Source organism: Carcharhinus amblyrhynchos, chromosome 32, assembly GCF_965287045.1.
Source record: "Carcharhinus amblyrhynchos chromosome 32, sCarAmb.v2.hapA, whole genome shotgun sequence".
NCBI lineage: Eukaryota > Metazoa > Chordata > Chondrichthyes > Carcharhiniformes > Carcharhinidae > Carcharhinus > Carcharhinus amblyrhynchos.
In genome coordinates, this window is record NC_137355.1 from 8978243 (window position 1) to 8994290 (window position 16048).

Below are 16048 nucleotides of genomic sequence, written 5' to 3' on the forward strand. Positions count from 1 at the left end.
AGGATATAGATAGGCTGGTATATTTGGCAGATAAATGGCAGATGGAATTTAATCCTGATAAATGTGAGGTGATGCATTTTGGAAGAAATAATGTAGAGGGGAGTTATATGATAAAGGGTAGACCTATTAAGGGTATAAAAACGCAGAGGGACCTGGGGGGAGCAAGTGCACAAGTCTTTGAAGGTGGCAGTACAGGTGGAGAAGGTTGCTAAGGGAGCTTATGGCATGCTAGCCTTTATAGGAAGGGGTATAGAGTACAAGAGCTGGCGTCTAATGTTGCAGTTGTATAGTATGTTGGTTAGACCGCATTTGGAGTACTGCGTCCAGTTCTGGTCACCTTACTACCAGAAGGACGTGGAGACCCTGGAGAGAGTGTAGAGGAGGTTTACCAGGATGCTGCCTGGTACGGAAGGACTGGGTTATGAGGAAAGATTGAGCAAATTGGGGCTGTTTTCCTTAGAAAGACGGAGCATGAGGGGAAATCTAATAGAGGTGTATAAGATTATAAACGGTATAGATAGAGTAAACAGTGATAAGTTTTTTCCTAGATTGGAAACAAATATTATGAGGGGCCACAGGCTTAGGGTGGGGCGGGGGGGGGTATAATTCGGATGTTAGAGGGAGGTTTTTCACACAGAGGGTTCTGGGGGTATGGAATGCACTGCCAAGTAAGGTGGTGGAGGCAGGCATGCTGGAGCTGTTTAAGGGATACTTAGATAGGCACGAGTGGAATAGAGATGGAGAGATATAGGAGACGGTTTTAAATAAGGATCAAGAGCCTTGGGACGTCCCTGGGAATCAACTAATTCCTATGGACCTTCCAACATATTTTCTGGCTCACTTGTTTTACTTTTGAGCTTCTGGGGATTCCCTCGAATGTTTGCAAAAGATGTGCATGTTATTGATGTTTTTCTCTTTTAATCTACAGGTGCTACGGTCCGCCTTGTTGTCCAACAAGGGGCATACATGCGGTGGGTTGTGCGAGGGCTGCTCCTGAATGTTTCGGGAGTAGCCTAGTGCTTCACATCGTTAGTGTACGCTTAAACTGGACCAACTGATGGGCAACACGACAGCTCAGTGACTATCACTGTTTGCTGTGCAGATACATGGATTTGGGCCAGTGTCTGAGGGAGTTTGCGCATTCTCCTCGTGCTTGCGTGGGTTTTCTCCGGGTGCTCCGGTTTCCTCCCACACCCCAAAGATGTGCTGTTCGGCTGATTGGTGTCACAAATTGTCCCTAAGTTAGTTTCCCCTCAATTTGGTTTCCAATATGGAGTGCCATAAGCGCAGACAAGGGTCATGGGTGGAAGAAGGGACTCAATGCAGAAATGGCGGTGCGGACTCGTTGGGTCGAAGGGCCTGTTTCCCATGCTGTGTTGTTCTTTGACTTCATAACTCGACATTTGGAAGGCAGTGGTATAATCAGACAAAATCAGCATGGATTTACAAAAGGGAAATCATGCTGGACGAATCTACTGGAAGTTTTTGAGGATGTGACTAGTAGAGTTGACTAATGAGAACCAGTGGATGTGTTTTATTTAGACTTTCAGAAGGCTTTTGACAAGGTCTCACATAGTAGATTACTATGCAAAGTTAAAGCATATGAGATTGCAGGTAATGATAGAAAGCTGGTTAGCAGACAGGAAGCAAAGTTGGCATAAATGGGTCTTTTTCTGATTGGCAATCAGTGACTAGTGGGGTTCCACAGGGATCTGTGTTACGACCCCAACTATTCACATTACATATTAATGATTTGGAAGAAGGAACTGAAATTTATCATCTCCAAATTTGCAGATGATACAAAATTGGGTGGGAGGATGAGCTGCGAGGAGGATGCAGTGATGCTTCAGCGTGATTTGGACAGACTGAGTATATGGGCATCTGCTTGGCGGTGAAGTATAATGTAAATACATGTGAAGTTATCCACTTTGGTAGCAATAATAGGAAGAGATTACTACTTGAATGGCTGTAAGTTGAGAGATGGATACTCAACGAGACCTTGAAGTTCTTGTGCATCAGTTGCTGAAAGTAAACACGCAGATACAGCAGGCAATAAAGAAGGCAAATGGTATGTTGGCCTTGATACTGAGAGGATTTGCATATAGGGATAGGGATGTTTTGCTGCAATTGTATAAGGTGTCGCTGAGGCTACATCTGGAGTATTGTGTGCAGTTTTGGTGGCCTTATCTGAGGAAGGATGTCCTTGCTATAGAGGGAGTACAGCAAAGGTTTACCAGGCTGATTCCTGGGATGACACATCTGTCATATGAGGACAGACTGTCAGTTAGGATTATATTCACTGGAGTATGGAAGAGTGAGAGGGATCTCATAGAGACTTAGAAAATTCTAACAAGATTAAACAAGGTAAATTCAGAAAGAATATTCCCAATGATGGGTGAGTCTAGAATTAGGGGTCATAGTTTGAGGGTAAAGGGTAAACCTTTTAGAATTGAGGTGAGGAGAAATTTCTTCACTCAGAGCCCGGTAAATGTGTGGAATTCACTCCCATGGAACGAAGTTGAGGCCAAAAGGTTACCTGATTTTGAGAAGAAATTAGATATAGCTCTTGGGGCTAAAGGGGTCAAGGGATATTGGTGATCAAGATATTTAATTCAATGATTAGCCAAGACCAAAATGAATGGCAAAGCAGGCTTGAAGAGCCAAATGGCCTACGCCTGCTTCTAGTTTCTATATTTTGAGGTATAGCCATATGCATTCAATTATATTTTGTGACTCTCTGTTCTCCTATGCTTCCTTCAAAAAAAAAGCAAATAACAAGTTATTCCCCATGAAAATTACGTTGCAATTCTACCAATGGCGGGTTGCTCTTCCTGCTGGCAGGTGGCCCAAATGCCATTTGCATTCATTTGCATCTTATGAATGCTTATTGAAATTGCTGCCTGCCAGCATCCCATCAGGCCTTCCAATCTTGCATCAAGCCAGGAGGAAATTACATCAGAATCAAACCTGATTGCTAATGAGTGATCCCAGTTAGCCAGAGACTTTAGGGTGAGTGCAACAACTTTCTGCCATAGAGCTATGCTGCTCCTAACACACTGCACGTTGCTCTGCCAGGGCCTCTATCTACACGTCGAGCTGGTTTCATGGACAGTGCCATGCTGCAATCAGTACTGCGCCTGAAGTTGGGTAGTAAAGGAGTCTCCTTCCCCCATGGTACCACACCCAATGTCTATCTGGACAGGACTGTGTTACGGAATTCATACAGCCATCACAGCAAATGTCTGAAGTTCAACCACGGGTGGAGTGCGAGGTAAGGCTGGGGGAGGGTGGGAAGGATGTGGTTCAATGACGACTAGGGTGGACAATGTGGAAGGACAGCTGTGTTGTGTGGGGGGGGAGCGGTGTTGAAGGCACAATGGCATGCACAGGGGCAAGGTGGTGGATGAGAATGACGGACAATAGAAGATAGAGCAATGTCCGAGGGAAGGGTATCTGGACCCCAAGAAGGCTGCATGAAAAGTTCACGAACAAGAGAATCAAAGAGATACCACATTGTTTACTGGAAGAGGATGCACAAAAACGTGTGGGGAAGGCACAGTGACACAGTGATTGGCCCTGCTGCCTCAGCACCAAGAGCACAGGTTCAATTTCCAGCTTGGTACATTATGTGGAGTTTGCACATTCTCCCCATGTCTGCATGGATTTCCTCCCACAGACCAAAAGATGTGCTGTTAGGTGCATTGGCCATGCTAATTTCTCCCTCAGTGTACTCAAAGCGGCTCCGGTATGTGGTGACTAGGGGATTTTGACAGTAAACCTCATTGCAGTGTTAATGTAAGCCTGCTTCTGACCTAATTAATAAACTTAAAGTAGAAGTCTAAGTGGGGCATGGGTGCATCGCATGTGATGGGCTTGGGGCATGAGGGTGGTTGAATCAAGGACCAAGGATTCTTATTGAGGTTGCTCGTCTTTTCCCTCTGGGTTCCACATCCTTCATGGTCCGGTGAAGACAGGTAGACTGGACAGATTGATATGTGCATGCTGGACTGGAATTTAAATATAGTGTTGAGACTTTCAAACCAGCCAGCTGAAGATGGGTGAACAAATCAGTTGCTGGCCTGTCAGATGATTCAGAGGGGAACGTGCTTGTGCATAATTAATGAGGTTCCAAATGCTGAATCTGGTGCCGGATCCCACTAATTTGGTCGGTAGGACAGAAGCTGCAGGAGCTGCCCAGCACTGCATTTAGTCTCAAATGGGAGAATTCCACCCTTCAAATCTGCTTTATTATACTGAACATGTTATATTAAAACAAATTGTTTGACTATAAACATAGCTCTATAAGCAACTATTTTTCAAATTCAAACACATTATACCGTAAATATACCAGACTAGGAAAGTGCCCCTTCAATCTCGTCTGATTTCCTACCAGACACACAGACAACGCAGGAATTTATACAGCTGGAAGAATTAGAATGAAAGCCAAATATAGCACAGAATCTTTCCAAAGGCTGTAGTGAGGTAAGCTGGGATAAGACTAATCAGCAACATAGTTTAAACTGAGTGGGCCTCAGTTCAGACAGAGGTTGAGGACTTTTGTTGCAGATAATATAGATTTAATGCTGAGTGTTCGACATTGAGTGATAAGGATTCCTCCACACCCACACCGCCTCCCTGCAGATTTGGTAAGTCAATGTTCACCCAAAGCCTAACTTCACTTGGTATCATTATTTCAGATTTCAAAGCTCTCATGCTATCTCATATTTTGATTTAAATTTTTCATAACCATGGCATGAATTGAGCTTTTAATAAACAAATTTACTGCAAGAAAATGTTTTTTCTCGATTTTTGTCAAAAATCAATTCAATTTAAAAGTTGTATTCTCATTAATGAGGAAAAAGAAATGAAACATTTCCTTCAATACAAAATTTACAGAGAGAGCGATATTGGGGAGAAATTTAGAGTCCGTACTCGCCGCCTGCAGAAATGGAGACGCATGCTCAAAATCCTGAGAGTGCGATTCATGCCTGTGAGTTTCCGAATTCTCTATTAAACACCACTCTTGTTGATGAAGTGCTGTGAAACACAGTATTCAGCAGTGGCCTGGCAATGCCCTGGCACTTAAGCACAATGCCAACATGGCTGTGCCATCCTGTGCCAAGGGCAAGCCCTAGTGGAGGTTCATGGGAGGGGGGAGGAGGAGAGAAGTGAGAGATTCATTTCGATGTGGTGGGCAGAATGGACAGAGAAGTAGGGAATGCAGGGCTATGGTCTTTTGGGACAGAGGAGAATGAGAGGAAAGATTAATGATCTGGTGGGGGAGAGAAGGGACCGATGATCTTGGGGAGAGTGGGGTTGATATGGCAAGAAAATCAGCATGTTTCAGTCCAGACAGATTGGTCAGTTTTCTCTCCAGATCTTACCGCACTTAGCCAAAAAACTCTGGGGAGTTGTGGGGGTAGAGAAATCCTCCCACCACCTCCACGCTCCCGGGTGCCCTTTAAAGCTAACACTCATCTCTGAGCAACAGGGTTTTTCAAGTGGGGTGAGGCCCCGCCACCCCGTATGATTGCGTGAAACACACCCATGGTTTTTTTGGCTGTGTGTGGTAAGATTTGGAGAGAAAACTGACCAATTTGTCTGGACTGAAACATGCTGGTTTTCTTGCCGGAAACAACACGCTGCCATTTTTTGATAATATTGAATCCATTGATTTGAGCCTTAACCGCCTGGGATTTGCATCATCTATGTGGAGCAGAGAGAAGGAAATCTGCTATATAGGGCCAACACCTCAACAGTGCTCATCTGATTTCCTGAAATAAAAACAGAAAATGCTGGATAACCTCAGCAGGTCTAGCAGTATCTGTGGAGAGAGAAACAGAGTTAATGTTGCTCCCATCCTGCTGCACCAGGGAATTCTCATAGAACATAGAAAACTACAGCACAAACACACCCTTCGGCCCACAAGTTGCGTCGATCACGATTTGCAGGGTTCACACATGCGTTCGCGCCCCAATAGCATCTTTCAGTGTTGGATTTCCAAGTGCAACAGCTCCATGCCAGAAATTGGCAGAGAGGCTTCAAGACTATTTAAATGGTCATTAAAATACAAAGTCTCCAGACCCAGCGCCACAGAGTGGTTCACTCCAATTGGGATTTCAGCTCCGCACTATGGGAGAACTAGCAGCCTGACCCCACTGGAGTGAGGGAGGGAGGGAGGGGGAATTGAGCCCCCAGAGGGTTGGGGGGTGTTCCCTGGGCACTGGCATCTTGGCACTACCAACCTGGGCCCCCTGGCTAAAGGGGCAAAGTGCCAATGTCCAGGGAGCACTTTGGCATTGCCCGTTAAGCATGGGGTAATGCCAGTGGGGCTGAGCCTGATTGGGGATGGGGAGGCAATTGGTAAGGGGTCCTGTTGCCACTCTGCAGATAGGATCAGTGAGGGAAGGGGAGCGCTGACATTGGGGTGGGCCTGTGGTGGTGGTGGTGTGGGATGGGGTGGGGGTTGTTCTGGAGATCGGGGTAAGGTCCCGTTCACTCGAACACCACCCCTCGCCTCCCCCTCTGACCAATCCCGGGCCAGCCCTGAACCCATCACGTGCATGTCTACCTTCACCCTTTCCCCTTCCTTCCAGAACCATGACAGGGTCTCTCTTGATCTCATTTTTCGCTACCCCCACCCCAGTTTCTCTCTCCACTGAAGCTGCCAAACCTGCTGAGTTTATCCAGCATTTTCCATTTTTATCCAGGTTTCCAGCACCCACAGTATTTTGCTTTCATCTGATTTCCTTCTGTTTAAATAACTGGCATGAAAATCATCCAGGTTCTATAAGGTTTGTAATTAATCAGCATTAAATTTTTCTTTCTGCCCTCTGCCCAAGCAATGCTTAACATTCAAGTCATGAAAACAAAATATCCTCAGCGTTTTACTGGAAATTCTGAGGAATCTAAATTACAAGCTATTTTTATTTTAAATTTATATTCAAATCAGTATTTCATGCCTTCATGGATTATGACTTAAATAGGATTTTCTCAATTAGTCTTAGAGTGCAGTACTTGTGAGAGATTGAATATTATACTGGATTTTCAATAATTTGAACCAAAAAGATGGTTTTTTTTAACTGCTTATATAAATCAGAATTAAACTTGTATCTTTAATTGCTTTCAGAGTAATATTTCAAAGTTCGCGCTGCAGTTTCCTGTCAAGGGCAAAATGTTTGCATATATATGGTGAAGACTGAAATTAGGAATTGCTGGATCGCTTCCTGGGCAGGAAGTGAGGGTAAAGAGAACTGTAGGCCCAGGAGAAAGTTGCACTCTGACTTTTCCATTTTCTGAGTAATTAACTGACAGTGGAAATGAAAAGTTCAGTCTTAGATAGGATGGTAATTAGGTAGTAGGTTGGTAATTACTTTTTATAACAATCATGTTAATTTGTTCCAGAGTTAAGAGATTCTTTGACACTGTTAGATAGTCTAGTTGATAAAACAAATGGGATGTAAAATAGTTTACTTCCAGTCTTAACGGTACAAGGATTTCAAATATGAAAAGGGTGCAAAAATTAACTTTTTTTTAAAAATGAGAAAAAAGTAAGAAAATTTGCCTGCAGTTCAAATATTTAAAGCAGAGTTTACTTTGGTAAAATTTGGTAAACTTGAAAGTTTACCAAATTTGGCAAGTATTATGCTACCACTGGCAATTCATGTAATAAAACATGTAGGGCAGAATTTTACTGCCTTGCTCATCACGAAGCTGCAAAATCCCATCTGAGGTCAACTGACCTTTACATGGTCTGCCCCTTGCCACTCCAATTCCCATGGTGGGCAGGATGGTAAGATTCCAGCCATCATCTACTTCATTCTAAGGTACAGTTTTGCAGTGCATCAAATCTACAACTGTTTCCTTCATACACTTAGGTCAACTTGGAAGTTAAGATTGGTAGATAATTCACTAAATTAATCACTAATAGGTGATCCGATAAAAATGAATTTGGGCACTCCCTGGCAAGTAGGAAATGGCACATTATACAAATATTATCCAGTACATTCACATTTCAAGACCACAGGATTTCTTGCAATGACACATTTTAGAAGTTAAGGAAGAGGTAGCAGAGGTATTATACAAGAAAGGGACTGGATTCATGTTCACATACGACCTCAAACTATAGAGAGCACTGTGAGCAGTTCTGGTTTCCATAATATAAAAAGACTATTATAAAAAGTATTTGGAGAGAATGGAGAAGACGCAAAAATAATTTATATGGGTGATAACAAAACTGAAAATTGAAAAGGCTGTTCCTCTTTTCTTGAGTAAAGAGAAGGCTGGGAATACGACTTAATAGAAGCCTTTATGTTTCTGAATTGGTTTGACAGGATAGACATAGAGAAGATATTTTTAAATGTGGAGAACAACAAAATTAAGGGCCATATAAAGTCATCACTAATAATTCCAATAGGGAAAAAACTTAGAATGAGAATCTCATGAACTTACCACATAGTTGACGTAAATATCAAATATAATTTGTAATAAATGCAACAAAGAAATAAGCAGAACGGCTTGCTAATAGGAGTGGATGAAATAGAGAAAGAGGTGGTTTATATGGAGCATTAGTATTGGCTTGGACCAGTTAGGTTGAATCAACTGTTTCTGTATTGTGTATTCTATGCACATTTAATGCAAATTAAAATCTATGACACACAGACAACACACACGTGTGCACAGATAAATACACACATGCATAAACACGATTAGAATTTTCTTGTTCTGAACTCTGCCGAATACAGTCCTAACCAACTCAATCCTCCACATGTGCCAGTCCCAGCATCCCAGCAATTAGTCTGGTAAACCTTCGCTGTACTCCCTCTAGAGCAAGAACACCCTTCCTCAGATAAGGAGAACAGAACTGCATATAATATTCCAGGTGTCGCCTCACCAAGGCCCTACATAATTGCAGCAAGACATCCCTGTTCCTGTACTCAGATCCTTTCACTATGAAGCCCAACATACAATTTGCATTTTTTACTGCCTGCTGCATGTTACCTTCAGTGATTGGTGTCGGAGGATACCCAGGTCTAGTTGCACATTCCACTCTTCTAATTAATGGCCATTCAGATAGTAACCTGAAATGGATAACCTCACATTTATCCAAATTATACTGCAACTGCCATTCATTTGCCCAATCATTCAATTTGTCCAAATGACACTGAAGGATCTCTACATTCTACTCACAGCTCAACTTTCCATCCAGCTTTGTGTCATCTGCAAATTTGGTTCCCTCATCTAAATCATTTATATATTTTATATATATAAAATATACGTATATAGCTATGGTCCCAGCACTGATTCCTGGAATACCTCACTAGTCACCTCCTGCCATTTGGAAAAGGACCCGGTTATTCCTACTGTTTCCTGTCTGCCAACCAGATTTCTATCCATTTCAATACACCATCCCCAATCTCATGCGCTTTAATTTTACGCTAATCTCTTTCATGAGACTTTGTCAAAAGCCTTCTGAATGTCCAAATAAACCACATCCACTGGCTCCCCCTCATCAATTCTACTAGTTATATCCACAAAGAATTTTTGGGAACTTTGTGGCTGGTTGAGACCAATGGCAATGTCATTCACTGCCACTAACTTGGTGAAAGAGGCAGCAACATGGAAGAAAACTATGTACATCTTCTGTAACTTAAACTCCATATGTGTACACACACACACACACACACACACACACACACACACACACACGTAGACTTGTCGAGCATGATTTCTCTTTCGTAAAGCTATGCTGGCTCTGTCCGATCCTGCCACTGTTTTCCAAGTGTTTTGTTATAAAATCTTTGATAATGGATTCTAGAATTTTTTCCACGACCAACTTTAGGCTTACTGGCCTATAATACCTCCCTTTATAAATAATGGGGTCCAATTTCTAGGAACTGTTCCAGGCCCTATAGGACCTTGGAAGATGACCACCAATGCATCCATTATTTCTTGGGCCATTTCCTTAAGTACTCTGACGCACTGAAGGCTGATAAAGCCCCAAGGCCTGGTAATCTACATTCCAGTTTCCCCAACATCATTTTTCTACTAATACTGATCTCCTTCAATTCTTCCTCTCACTAAACCCTGCGTACCCCTTTATTGCTGGTATCTTACTTGTGTCACAGAATAGAATCATAGAAACCCTACAAGTGCAGGAGGAGGCAGTTCAGTCCACTGAGTCTGCACCGACAACAATCCCACCCAGGCCCTATCCCCATCACCCCACATATTGTTTTACCCTGCTTAATCCCTCTAACCTACACATGCCAGGTAACTAAGGGGCAATTTCGCATGGCCAATCAACCTAATCCACACATCTTTGGACTGTGGGAGGAAACTGGAGTACCCAAAAGGAAACCCATGCAGACATGGGGAGAACATGCAAAGTCCACACAGACTGTGAGCCAAGCCGGGAATCGAACTCAGGTCCCTGGAGCTGTGAGACAGCAGTGCTAGCCACTGTGCTGCCCATCAAATTATTGCAGATGCTGTCTTTATCCTTTGAGAAGACAGAATCAAAGTATGCATTCAGTTGGTAAGCCATTTCTTCGTTCCTCATTACAACTTCCTCTGTTTCTGTCTGTAAGGGACCTTACTTGTCTTCACCAATTTTCATCTCCTCACATACCTATACAAACGTTTACAGTCAGTTTTATGTTTCGCACAAGCTCACTCATACTCTATTTTTCCCTTCTTAATCAGTCCCTTGGTCCTCCTTAATTCTAAACCTCTCCTAATCCTCAGGTCTCTTGTTTTTCTTGGCCAATTTGTATGCCTCCCCCTTGGATTTAATACTATCCCTAATTTCCCTTCTAAGCCATGGTTTGATCACCTTTCTAGTTTTACTTTTGCCCAGACAGAAATAAACAATTACTGCAGTTCACCCAAGCATTCTTGTATGTTTGCAATTGCCTATCCATCACCATTCGTTGAAGCAATGTTTCCCAATCTATCATATCCAATTTGTGCCTCATATCATTGTAGTTTCCTTTAGTAAGATTCAGGATCCTAGTCTCAGAATCAACTACATCACTCTCCGTCTTGATGAAAAATTCCATCATGTTATGGTTGCTAACATCTAGATTGCCAATTAATCCTTGTACATTACACAATATCCAGCCTAGAATGTCTGCCGTCTAGTTGATTCTTCAACGTATTGGTCAAGAAAACTATCCCGTATACATTCCAGGAACAACAACTCTACAGTATTGTGACTAATTTGATTTGCCTAATCTGTATACAGATTGAAATCACCCATAATTAATTACACATGCATCACTAGCTCCTGTTATGTCATTCCCAACATCACCATTACAGTTTGCCTCTACTTATAAAGTCCAGGAGGCCATATGTCTTTGTAACTGCTTTCGCAGCTTGCCATCTTTAACAGTTGTGCACAAATAGACCTCTCGATTCCTACATTTTCTTTCAAAATGTACCCATTGGTTCTTGCTACTAAATGCCACTTCACACTTCCCTGCATTAAATTTCATCAGCTACACCTCCACCTATTCCATGACCTAGTTTAAGTCCATCACTATCCCGCTCACAGTTTAATAGGTTTTCAAGTCTTGCATCATCTGCAAATTTTGAAATTATACTTGTACATCGATGTTCAAGCCATTAACATAAATCAAGAAAAACAGTCGTTCTCGAATTGCTTGCTGGGAAACCCCCATGTATACCTTCTTACAGTCTGAAAAAACAACTGTTCAGTCACTATTTTCTGTTTTCTGTCATTTAGCCAATTTTGTAAGAATGCTGCCATTGTTCCTTTCATTCCATAGCTTCAACTTTGTTGGCAAGCCAATTATGTAGCACTTTTGGAAGTCCATGTGTACCACAACTGCATTATCCTCATTAATTCTTTGTTATTTCATCCAAAATCCCAATCAAGTTAGTTAAACATAATCTCCTTTTATCAAACCAAAACCTGTCCAAGATTGGTATTTTTGTCCCAGATTATTGTTTCTAAAAGCTTCCTCACCACCAAGTTTCTGGATGTATCCTTATCCAGTATTTTGAACAAGGGTGTGACATTTGAAATTCTTCAGTCTTCTGGCATCATCTGCCTATCTAAGGTTTAGAACATTAACAGCAGTATGCAATTTTCACCCTTATTTGTCAAATGTACTCCATCCAGTTCTTGCAATCAGTTTTTTTCGTATCACCTTCTAGGCAGTTTTTAACCTATCCAGTACCACTACTTCGGCAGCATCTTCTTTTTTGGTAAAAACAGATGCAAAGTAATAATTTAATACTTTCATGCCTTCTACCTCCATGCATTGGTCTCCTAATTTTGATGCTTAATCAGCCACTCCCCTCCTCTCACTACCTTTTATTACTTATATGACTATAGATGGTTTTTGGATTCCCTTTTATATTAGCTGTCTCTGCTCTTAACCTCTTCTTGCGCTTATTTTCTTTTCAGCTTTCCTCTCAATTTTCTATATTCAGCCAGGTTCTCACTTATAGTATCAACCTAACATATGTCATACACACTTTTCGGATTCATCTTACGCTCCCTGCTATTTCATCATCCAGCAATCTCTGGCTTTGGTTGCTCTAACTTTCGACCCATGGATTGTACCTTGGTTTTACCCAAATATTTTGCTTTTGAAAGACAGAACATTGTTAATTACAGTTTCTCCTGCCAATCTGATTACAACTTGGAACAGTTCTGTACTTGATCTACTGAAATTTCCCTACTCCAATTAAATATTTTCACTCTAGGTTGTTCCTTCTCTCTTTCCCTGTTTGCTAAATGCTGTATTCCCCTGCTGACGCTTGACCCAACTCATTCTCCAAAACCAAATGAAGCAATGCTATGGAACTTGATTGGCACTTTACAGGACCAACAAGAACATGTTTCTGAAATTCTTCTCTTTCTTTGCCCTTTACAATAGAAGCATTGAATCCCTATAGTGCAAATGGAGGGCATTCGGCCCATTGAGTATGCACTAACTCTCCAACAGAATTGTACCCAGGCCCTATCCCCATAACCCCCGTCAATCCCCCTAACTTACACATCTTGGGACACGAATGGGCAATTTAGCATGGCCAATAAACATAACCTGCGTATCTTTGGACTACGGGAGGAAACCAAAGCACTGGAGGAAACCCACAGGCACAGGGAGAATATACAAACTCCATACAGACAAGACACGGGTGGCACGGTAGCACAGTGGTTAGCACTGCTGCTTCACAGCTCAGGACCTGGGTTCAATTCCCGGCTTGCGTCACTGTCTGTGTGGAGTTTGCACATTCTCCTCGTGTCTGCGTGGGTTTCCTCCGAGTGCTCCACTTTCCTCCTACAGTCCAAAGATGTGCAGGTTAGGTGGTCTGGCCATGCCAAAATTGCCCCTTAGTGTCCTAAGATGCTTAGAGGGATTAGTGGGTAAAATATGTAGGGACATGGGAGTAGGGACTGGGTGGGATTGTGGTCGGTGCAGACTCGATGGGCCTCTTTCTGTACTGTAGGGTTCTATGATTCTATGAAGACTGGAATTGAACCCACCTCTCTGGTGCTGTGAGGCAGCTGTGCTAATCACTGTGCCACCAAGCCACCTGTTAAGATTATTACTCTGAAAATATATATGCATAAAATTGAAGTCCCTCATTATCACTACTCAGTAATACTTGCACCTCATTGTAATTCCACGACACATTTGACCCTCTATATCCTTAAAAATGGTTGGTGAGCTATAGAGTGCCCAAGTAGTGTAACGATACCTCAATTGTTTCATGATGCTAACCGAACACTTTCACAACTCTTTCTCCATTAAATTGATATTATATTGGTGCCACTTTATGTTCTCCTCTCGAGCTGGGAAAATTACTGATTTGGCTTCCAATTTCCACCCCTCTATCATCTTCACGTGATTTATCTCTGACGCTTCGCTTCCCCATTCTGACCTCTCTACCTCCATTTTTAAGCAATGGACCGACCATTAATATTCATTACAAAACTACCGACTCCCATGGCTACCTTGACTACAGTTCCTCACACCTCACTCCCTGTAAGGACTCCATCCCATTCTCCCAGTTTCTCGGCTTCCACTGCATCTGTTCTGATGATAAAAACGATGCTTCAGGTAGTTACCTTTCTTCTCATTCGAGGTACCTCCCACATTGTGGGGTTGACAGGGTCCTCAAGTGAGTCCAACACATCTCCCACACCTCTGTCCTTACCCATACACATCCCTTCCACAACCCTCTTGTCTTCACTTTTCACTCCACTAGCCTCCACACTCAAAGGATCATCCTCTGCCATTCCCACCAACACCAGTACAATGCCACCATGAAACACATCTTCCGCTCATCCCTGTTGGCATTTCACAGAAATCATTCGCTCCATAACAACCTGGTCCATTGCTCCAACACCCCAACTTTTCATCCCCTTCCCATGCAATCACAGAAGGTGCAGCACCTCCTCCCTCCTGACTGTCCAAGGGCCCAAACACTCCTTTCAGGTAAGCAGCATTTCCCTTGCACCTCTTTCAGTTTGGTCTACTGCATTCGCTGCTCTAATGCAGTCTCTGCTACATGGTGGAGACTGAGCATGGACTAAGTGACCACATAATGGAAACCTCTGCCATGTCTTCTAGCATAATACCAACCTTCCAGTCTCTTGCCAGTTCAACTCAGCATCTTGCTCACATACCCACATATCTGTCCTTGGCCTGCTGTAATACTCCAGTGACGCCCAACACAAACTGGAACAACAATACCTCATCTTCCGGTCAGGCATGTTATAGCCTTCTGGACTCAACAATGAGTTTAACAACTTCAGAATGTGAACTTTCCCCTCCATCTTGACTCCCCTTTTTTCCCCCCTTGGTTTACCCAGTAAATACTGCCCCCCCCACCTTGTTTTTTTAAAATTTTGCTTCCACTAAGCACTGACCTTTGTTCTCCCATTAACACATTGTTATCTTACCCTTGTGCCACTATTAGCACTTCTTCAGTCCCTAATGACACCATAAACACCCAATTTACCTTATGTCCCTAACATATTTGTTCATTTCTCCTTAGTTCTGACATACATCTGGCCTTTTATTCTATTCCACCTCCTTCTCTGACAATATTACATCTCTATCCCCCTTCAGTTCTAAAGAAAAGTCATATGGATGCAGACCAATAACTGTTTCTCTCACCACAGATGCTGCCAGACCTGCTGAGTTTATTCAGCATTTTCTGTTTCATACCAGTAGATTCTGTCCTGAACTCCTCAAACACATACTTACTCTCCAGCACTTTATAGTTCTCCGTAATCAATAATATCACACTTCTATTTTTTTCCCCTCCCCTGGCTTCCCTGAACAATGTGTCCACAAATAATTGTATCCAGTCTTGTGCATTTTCAGCCAGGTGCCCAGTATCATCACAACATAATACCTAAGACTATTTGCACCTGCATCTCATTAGCCTTATTTGCCATATTTTGTGTGTTTACATACATGTACTTTAAATTTCGTTTAAACGTCTTTGGTCTGAGCCCATTTAATATTGTTTTCTCTAGCTTGATTGGTCTCTTCTGATCATTTATTCACTTCAATTATCCTACACTGGGTCCTACTCTGGACGCTTTATAGAACCTTACTGAGGCTGCACTTGGAACATAGTGTTCAATCCAGCTCGCCAGACTACCAGAAGAATGTGGAGGTTTTGGAGAGAACACAGAAAAGATTTACCAGGATGTTGCCTGGTATGGAGCGCATTAACTGTGAGGAGAGGTTGGGGAAACTTGGTTTGTTCTCACTGGAGTGACAGTGGTTGAGGAAAGGCCTGATAGAAGTCTACAAGATTATGAGAGGCATGGACAGAGTGAATAGTCAGAAGCTTTTTCCCAGGGTGGAAGAGTCAATTACAAGGGGGCATAGGTTTGCCAGGGGCAAGTTTTAAAAGAGATGTACGAGACAGATTTTTTTTTTTTACACAGAGTGGTGGGTGCCTGGGACTTGTTGCCGGGGGAGGCAGCGGAAGTGGATACAGTAGCGACTTTTAAGGGGCGCCTTGACAAGTACATGAATGAGATGGGAATAGA

The 16048-nt window shown here is 42.7% G+C and overlaps 1 protein-coding gene and 1 long non-coding RNA gene across 3 annotated transcripts in view; one reads left to right on the forward strand and one right to left on the reverse strand.

Moving 5' to 3' along the window:
- The window catches only part of LOC145360729 (fibrillin-1-like), a 407592-nt gene that overhangs the window by 280763 nt on the left and 110781 nt on the right, over positions 1 to 16048 (reverse strand). The window lies entirely within an intron of this gene.
- Positions 4607 to 16048, forward strand: part of LOC145360731 (uncharacterized) — a 73865-nt gene continuing 62423 nt past the window's right edge. Inside the window, exon 1 of the long non-coding RNA XR_013889766.1 lies at positions 4607 to 4646. This is a non-coding gene — a long non-coding RNA (uncharacterized LOC145360731). The remainder of the gene's footprint in view (positions 4647 to 16048) is intronic.